An 8,373-nucleotide genomic window follows, 5' to 3' on the forward strand; every position below is an offset into this window, starting at 1 on the left:
CTCAGAGGCCACTTAGCTCGAATGTGCAGAAAGTCTGCAATCAAACTAATATGAGGTGGATGGGCCAGAAGAGGGTGCTTTGAGGCAGGATGACCTTTGGGGCAAATCGATGGACGCCGAGGTTCAGCGGCAAATATTCACAGTTCATACACCAGAACGCTACCAAGGATGATGAGGGTTTTATTAACTGGTATCCCTGTACGCATGGAGCTGGACACTGGGGCCAGCCAGTCACCCATGGGCGTTCAGCAATTTGAGAAGCTATGGCCACTTAAAGCCAGTAGACCCAAATTAGCATGTGTTGAGACACAATTACGGAATTACACTAAAATCATTCTGGTGCTCGGCAGTGCAATGTTGGCTGTCACACACAATGTGTTAGTGAATCGGCTACCACTCTGGATTGTCCCGGGCAATGGTCCTGCACTGTTGGGGAGGAACTGGTTAGCCGAGATGAACTGGAAATTTGGGGTTATTCATGCAGTGCCATCTGTGGAGCGAAGTTCGTGCTCACAAGTCCTACAACAATTCGATTCACTATTCCAACCTGGCATCGGGACTTTCAAAGGCACTAAAGTAGTGATACACATCACCCCGGATGCCAGACCAATGCACCACAAAGCCAGAGTGGTGCCGTTTGTGATGCGGGAAAAGATCGAGAGCGAATTGGACCGGCTGTTGAGAGAGGGCATCATCTCGCCTGTTGAATTCAGCGACTGGACGAGCCCCATCGTTCCTGTCTTAAAAGCGGATGGCTCTATCAGGATCTGTGGTGACTACAAGGCCACCGTCAATTAGGTGTCCCGACAAGATCAATACCTGCTCCCGAGAGCGGAGGACCTCTTCGCCACGCTGGCAGGCGGCAAGCTGTTCAACAAGTTGGACCTCACTTCAGCCTATATGACCCAGGAACTGGCCGACGAATCTAAACTACTGACCACCATTACCACGCATAAGGGACTGTTCGTTTATGACAGGTGCCCGTTTGACATTCGATCAGCGGCAGCGATTTTTCAACGAAACATGGAAAGCCTGCTTAAATCCATTCCTGGAATGATCGTATTCCAGGACGACATCCTCATCACGGGTTGAGACACCGAGTAACACCTCCACAACCTGGAGGAAGTACTACGCCGACTGGACCCGGTAGGCCGACGACTCACGAAGTCTAAATGTGTATTCTTAACTCCTGAGGTTGAGTTTTTGGGCTGGAGGGTTGCTGCAGATGGGATTCGGACCACCAAATCCAAAACAGAGGCGATTCGACAAGCACCCAGGCCCTGCAACACATTGGAGTTGCGTTCATTCCTGGGACTGTTGAACTATTTCGGGAACTTTCTGCCGAACTTGAGCACGTTGTTGGAGCCGCTACACGTGCTCCTGCGTAAGGGTTGCGATTGGTTTTGGGGGCACTGTCAGGAACGGGCTTTTGATCGGGCGCGAAACCTACTTTGTTCAAACAAGTTTTTGACCCTGTACGACCCCTGTAAAAAAATTGGTTCTGACATGTGATGCATCGTCCTATGGGGTTGGGTGCATGTTGCAGCAGGGCAATGCTGAGGGTCAAGTGCAACCTGTGGCTTATGTCTCCAGGTCACTCTCTCAAGCAGAACGGGGATATGGGATGGTTGAGAAGGAAGCGCATGCATGAGTCTATGGTGTAACAAAAATGCATCAGTAACTCTTTGGTAGGAAGTTTGAATTAACATCCCTGTTGTCAGACAGCAAGGCTGTCAATGCCAACGCATCAGCTCGCATATAGCGATGGGCTCTCACGCTGGCTGCTTATGTCTACTCCATCCGGCAGTGGCCCGGCACGGAAAATTGCGCTGACGCGCTCAGCAGGCTTCCACTGGCCACCACTGAGGGTGCAGCAGAGCAAAGCAGCGAGATGGTCATGGCTGTCGATGCCTTTGACAGCGCAGGCTCCCCCATCACAGCCCGCCAGATCAAAATCTGAACAAACAGAGATTCCCTCCTATCCCTGATTAAGAAATGTGTCCTGACTGGGGATTGGGTGCCCGCACACGGAGCATGCCCTCAGGAGGTCAGATTGTGCCACAGATGGATGGATGAGCTCTCCATCCAAGCTGACTGCCTTCTATGGGGCAGCCGGGTAGTTATGCCCCAGAAGGGCAGGGAGGCATTCATCAGGGAACTCCACAGCGAGCATTGTGCTGATGAAGGCCATTGCCCGGTGACACGTTTGGTAGCCTGGAATTGATTCAGACCTGGAACACTCTGTTCGCAGGTGCACGACGTGTGCCCAGCTGGGTAATATCCCTAGGGAGGCCCCGCTCAGCCCCTGGCCCTGGCCCACCAGGCCATGGTCACGCATTCATGTTGACTACGCGGGCACATTCATGGATAAGATGTTCCTTATTGTGGTAGATGCGTACTCAAAATGGATCGAGTGCATCATTCTGAATTCATGCACATCATCCACCATGGAAAGCCTACGTGCGATCTTTGCAATCCATGGCTTGCCGGACATCCTGGTTAGTGATAATGGCCCATGTTTCACAAGCTACGAGTTCCGAGAGTTTATGTCGGACAATGGAATCAACCATGTCAGGACTGCGCCGTTCAAGCCGGACTCCAATGGCCAGGCAGAACATGCGGTCCAAATCATTAAGCAAGGTATGCTCAGGATTCAAGGACCCTCCCTACAATGCCGCCTATTGCGTCTCCTGCTGGCCTATTGATCCCGACCGCACTCACTCAGGGGGGTCCCGCCCGCAGAGCTACTAATGAATGGGACACTCAAAACTCGGCTGTCCCTCATTCACCCAGTCCTGACCGACATAGTTGAGGGTAAGCGCAAGTTACAAAAAGAGTATCATGACCGTAATGCAAGGGAGAGATGCACAGAAATAAATGATCCTTTATTTGTCCTCAATCACGCCATGGGGCCCAAATGGCTTGAGGGCACTGTAATTGACAAAGAGGGGAATAGGGTCATCGTGGTAAAACTCAACAATGGTCAGATATGCCATAAGCATCTGGACCAAGTAAAAAAAAAAGGTTCAGCATCGACACGGACGAACCTGAAGAAGACCATGAGATGGAGCTCATGACACCGCCAGTGAATGAGCAACAAGAGCAATCAGAAGAATACACAGTACCTGCGGTCAGCCCAGACAGGTCGGAATCACCACAGGTGACAGACACTCACGTCAGTGTCCAACAACCAGAGCCCCAACTGCGGTGCTCCACGAGGGAGCGTAAACTACCTGAAAGACTAAACCTATGATTCCAAATAAGACGTTGTGGGGGGAGGTGATGTCATGTATGTAACCACACTGTAACACCACTGTATTATTGTATACACTCAAACTAGATGCACACCTTGACAACAAGGGGTGAACTTGTGGGAGACATTCCTTACCTGATCTCACAGGTATAAAAAGGGAGGTCCTACGCAGGGTCATTGTCTTTGGAGTCCTGTGAATAAAGAGTTAAGGTCACATAGTGACCTTTTCCCCAGAGTATGCCTCGTGTGGTTTCATACTGCAGAGTAAAGACTTTACAGATGGGTCCTGTACCGGGAACCAAATGGATCTGCACTTTCACCCCCGAAAAGCTTCCAATTCCTGGCAGTAAGAACTAAGGGAACTTGCTTAGAACCTGGGTACATGCGGTGTCGTCGATGGATGAAAGCGCTCAGTTGTTGTCCCAGTTCCAGCGGATTTTCCCCAGCCAGCTGCTGCCAAACAACATGGGGCCATCCCCTGGCACAATCCACAGCGGGAGTTCGTGTACTGCTCCATCATGGGAGACCTTGACTTCAGCACTGCCAATTACAGGGATTCGTTCCTTGGTGTAAGTCCTTAGTTTGGTGTGAATGGGGCTGAGCTTGGGCCTGTGTGCCTTCTTCCCCCCACAGTCTGTCGAAGGCCGTTTTACTCATTATGGACTGACTTGCCCCCATGTCCAGCTCCATAGCCATTGGAATACCGTTCAGTTCAACTTTCAACATTATTGGTGGGCATTTTGTCATGAACATATGTACCCTGTACACCTCTGCCTCCTCAGTATGAGTTTCCAATTCTGTCTGATCCACTGTGGATCGATCTTCCTCTGCAACGTGGTGGTTTGCAGGGTTTGCAGGGTGCAGCTCGCCTGCACATACGTTGGAGATGTCCCATTGTTCTGCAGCCATTGCACGCATAGTGCTTAAAGCGGCATTGATAGGGCCGATGATCACCCCTGCAATGCCACCAGGGTGTTAACTGCTTTGCATTAATAGATGATGGTGGACTGTGGGTCTATTGAGGTCGGGCCACAGTAGCCGGCGTATACGTTCTGCCCTGTATATTTCTGCTCAAAACCGACGTTACTTTGTGCACAGTGCAGGCCGAAACTTCTTTGTTCTGTGAAATCTGCTTGGTGTTGTCGCTGGTGAACATAAATGCTTGGGCTATCACTATGGCTTTACTCAGATTCGGAGTTTCTACAGTCAAAGGTTTACGAAGGATTGTCTCATGTCCAATGTCCAGTACAAAAAAGTCTCTGAGCATTTGTTCTAGGAATCCCTCAAACTCACAATGTCCTGCAAGACGCCTTAGTTCGGCGATGTAATTCGCCACTTCCTGGCCCTCCGATCGTTGACATGTGTAGAACCGATATCCCGCCATCAAAATGCTTTCCTTAGGATTAAGGTGCTCCTGGACCAGTGTACACAATTCTTCGTAGGTTTCTCTGTTGGTTTTTCCGGGGCCAGGAGATCCTTCATGAGGCCATAGGTTGTTTCCCCACAGACAGTTAGGAGGATTGCACTTCATTTGGTCACGTTCCCGTCCTCTTCCAGCTCTTTGGCCACGAAGTATTGGTCGAGTTTCTCCACAGAGGCCTCCCAATCATCCCCCTCTGAGAACTCCAGGATGCCGACTGTTCTTTGTATTTTTGCGCGGTTGTTCTTTACCTCGTCGCCAATTGTTACACTCATAATAAATGATCAGACTGAGCAAGTGTGACCTTAGCTCCTTTATTAAGATTTCAGAGTGCAGGTACCTCATGGGTGGCCTGCTTATATACTGTGCCCCCAAGGGATGCTTGGATTCCTTGGGACTCCAACAGGTAGGCTCTCTGGTGGACAGGTGTGATGCAGGTTACAAGGGGTTAATTACATAACAATATTAATGCCCACAACTTCATGTGTGTTCCAGTTACATCAGATTATGAAGATTACGAAGATTATGAAGGCATACACCAAAGAAACACATTTTACATCACTATTTCTAAAGACTCCTTCCTTGATCTGACATGACTGATGCCTATCTACAAATCAAAGCCTGCCCTTTGTGCTCAGTTACCTATCCTAGACCTCCTACACTGTGGTACCCCAGTGGCTACAGCTTGGGAAGTAGAAGGCTAATGAACTTCTGCTGAAAGCACTTGAAATGGCTATGTTGGGGGACTTTGAGAAACTTTGTCCTGTAAGGATTCTCCCCCCTCCACAGTGTCAGCCTAGATTTTGTGCTCATGTCCCACTCCAGCAACTTGAGCACAAAATCTAGGCTGACACTCCAGTGCAGTACTGAGGGTGTGCTGCACTGTCAAAGGTGCTGTCTTTTGGATGAGATGTTAAACTGAGACCGTGTCTTATCTGCCAGGTGGATATAAAATATCCCATGCCACTATTTCGAAGAAGAGCAGGGGAGTTTTCCCTGGTGTCCTGCTCAAGATGTATCCTTCAATTAATATCACGTTGTTTGTGGGAGCTATCTGTGCACAAATTTGCTGCCATATTTTCTATATTTCAACAGTATCTATTCTTCAAAATTACTTAATTGGCTGTAAAGAGCTTTGGGATGTCTTGAAGTCTTTCTCTTTTTTTCTTCCAACCAATTCCTCAACCTTGTCCAATTGCCGCCTCAATTCCCCCGTGCTGATTGGCTCCCATCCCTTTATTCCAACGTCCCGTGTCCCGATCGCTGTTCCTTTCTTGGTTGCTCACTCTCTTTTAAACACCTCTTCACAATCATATCTCTTTCCCCTTTAAGCGACTTCGCTTAAGGGCTGCCTGGAGACGCCCAATTTAAATGAGACCTGAGGCCAATATCGGGTGCGCCTTGGGCCTACCTGATCAGGATGCAGAGACTGTTTCATGTGCCCAGTTTGTACCAGACTGCCGACACAAATAATATCTAGACCATAAATTCTTACCTTGCAGAGTCAAGGGTATCTTGCTTGTCATAGAGTAAAGTCATTCGAGTTAACTGCTTGTCTTATGCATTTTTTCCTCGATAATAATATGAAAATGCCTGACCAAATCTAACAAGAGTAGCTCTTAAGTAATTGGACTGTTTATTACATTAGTACAATTAACTCAGCTAACTTACAAAATGGTGTGTTTATATTGCAAGTTGAGCAACTTTGTTAAGTGGTTTTAGCTGGAAGAAGCAATATCTAGACCATAAATTCTCATGCCATTGGGTTTGATGCCAGTGCGGTGTCAAACAAGGTTTGAAAAGTACTTAGGGGGTCCCTTGGATCTGTGGGCCACTTTTTAAAAAAAATTTGCTAAGAGCTTTAGTTACATGTATTGAGAGTCCAGATGCTCTTGCATGAGCTCTCAAACCATTTAAAATACAATGGTTGAGAACAGAGCTCTTTGCAGCCATATAATCAAGAATGTGCAGAGCTCTATCCTGGCTTAATCAGAGCTAGGAAGGAGCCAGGCAAATATGATATTTCTGGGTGGAAACCTATGTTCTATCTGCTGATCTATGATTAATAGTCACAGTATAAGTCCACGCCAAAAAACATCTCTCTGCAGATTGCAAGTTATTATTATGCTTTCATTTTACTTAGCTCCATTTTTATGGAGGTATATGATTTGATGAAACAACGCACAGAAGAACTCTACACTGCTGTATCATGCACCTTCCTTAGAACATGGTGGCAATTGATTTGTTCCAAGACCTCTGCTAGCACAACTCACAAACACATCACTGGCAGCTGTTCAGGTATTTTACTGCAAATATGAAAAGAGAAAAAAATTGAGTGCTGCAAATTTAAAATTAACTCCAACCCCTACACCCCCACCCCGCGCCCCGCCTCCCTCCTGCCTCCTTCCTATGGAAAATTGCGGAAATGCACAACAGGTTATTCAGTGAAGATAAGAGAAGCAAGCATTTTAGTCAGGCTGAAAATATAACAGAGAGAAAGAAAGCGAGAGAAACAACAGATACTTCAATCACAGAGAGATTGATTGGGTTGATTGACCTGAAAATGCTCATTGAAAGCAGTTAAATTATATAAAAGATCAGCAATGAGGGATGGAAAAACATTGAAAGAACAGTTAAGCAAGACATGGAGAGACCCACCCAAACAAGTGTTGGATAGGTATATTGCTGGTTGATTATTTCTTCAATTTATCCTTTCTCCCATTTGACTGTTCCATTTAAAAGAAAAACAAACTCTTTCACATTCCAATGTCTTCAGTGTCCTGATACCATAAAGGACTAATCTCATGATACGGTGTTTATAGCAGGGTAAACTGCAGGAATTGTTGCATGTCAGGAGCTCAGATTCAGGTGTGGATGTCAAATTTTAATGAATGGATAATCCTGCAGAACTCATTAATCTCTATGGCCAAACTTCCTAATATGGTGTCCTAGTAGATTAATTCCACACCTGGATTGTGAATTCATAAAATCTACACTAACATGGAATTAGTATGAAGTTTAAATAATTAATGAAATAGGTGTGACATTAGCATTACAATATAAGTTCTGAGTTCACAGTATGAGGCAGGTGTTGTGACTTGAATTAGTAAAGTGTTCAATCTTTCACAGAGCTCTTAGTTTCTAATCCGGACTCGCAGCATAAAAACTGTCCCTGATGCAGAACGAATTGTTACTCTTACTCAGAGACACTACAGGGAGCCTGGTGTGGGAAATGGAGAAATGCTACATTGATGCCATTAGGGGTGTTCAGATGAGATTGTGGTGGAGGTTTTCATCGGCCGACCACCCTGGTTTTTGGTGGGAATGGGGCGGTTGAGCTTTAATGATTTGTTTTAAAAACTGCGCCAATTTTACACCTGAAGCTCATCTGAAGTGATTTTCAAACGAGCCTAGATTTAATCGGTCAATGCACTCGGCTGAAACAGGCAGTAGTGTCATTAAAATATTGAAACCAGGGTCCTAAGATGCACTGAAGTGTAACTGAGCATTGCAGTGCCAAACCAGCGATCCTTAAAGGGATCACTGCAAGCCGCTCGAAAAATGGTAAGTAACAGTTTTTCCAGTGATTGCTCTTCCTGGCCCACAAAAATCTTCTTGCCCACTGCCAGTCCTGCCATCATCCCACTCCAGATTGCCTCCCTACCCCGCGCCCTCCTCCCCCCCCCGCCCCCCCCGCTTA

This window comes from Pristiophorus japonicus, chromosome 2, assembly GCF_044704955.1.
Source record: "Pristiophorus japonicus isolate sPriJap1 chromosome 2, sPriJap1.hap1, whole genome shotgun sequence".
In the NCBI taxonomy this organism is placed as follows: Eukaryota; Metazoa; Chordata; class Chondrichthyes; family Pristiophoridae; genus Pristiophorus; species Pristiophorus japonicus.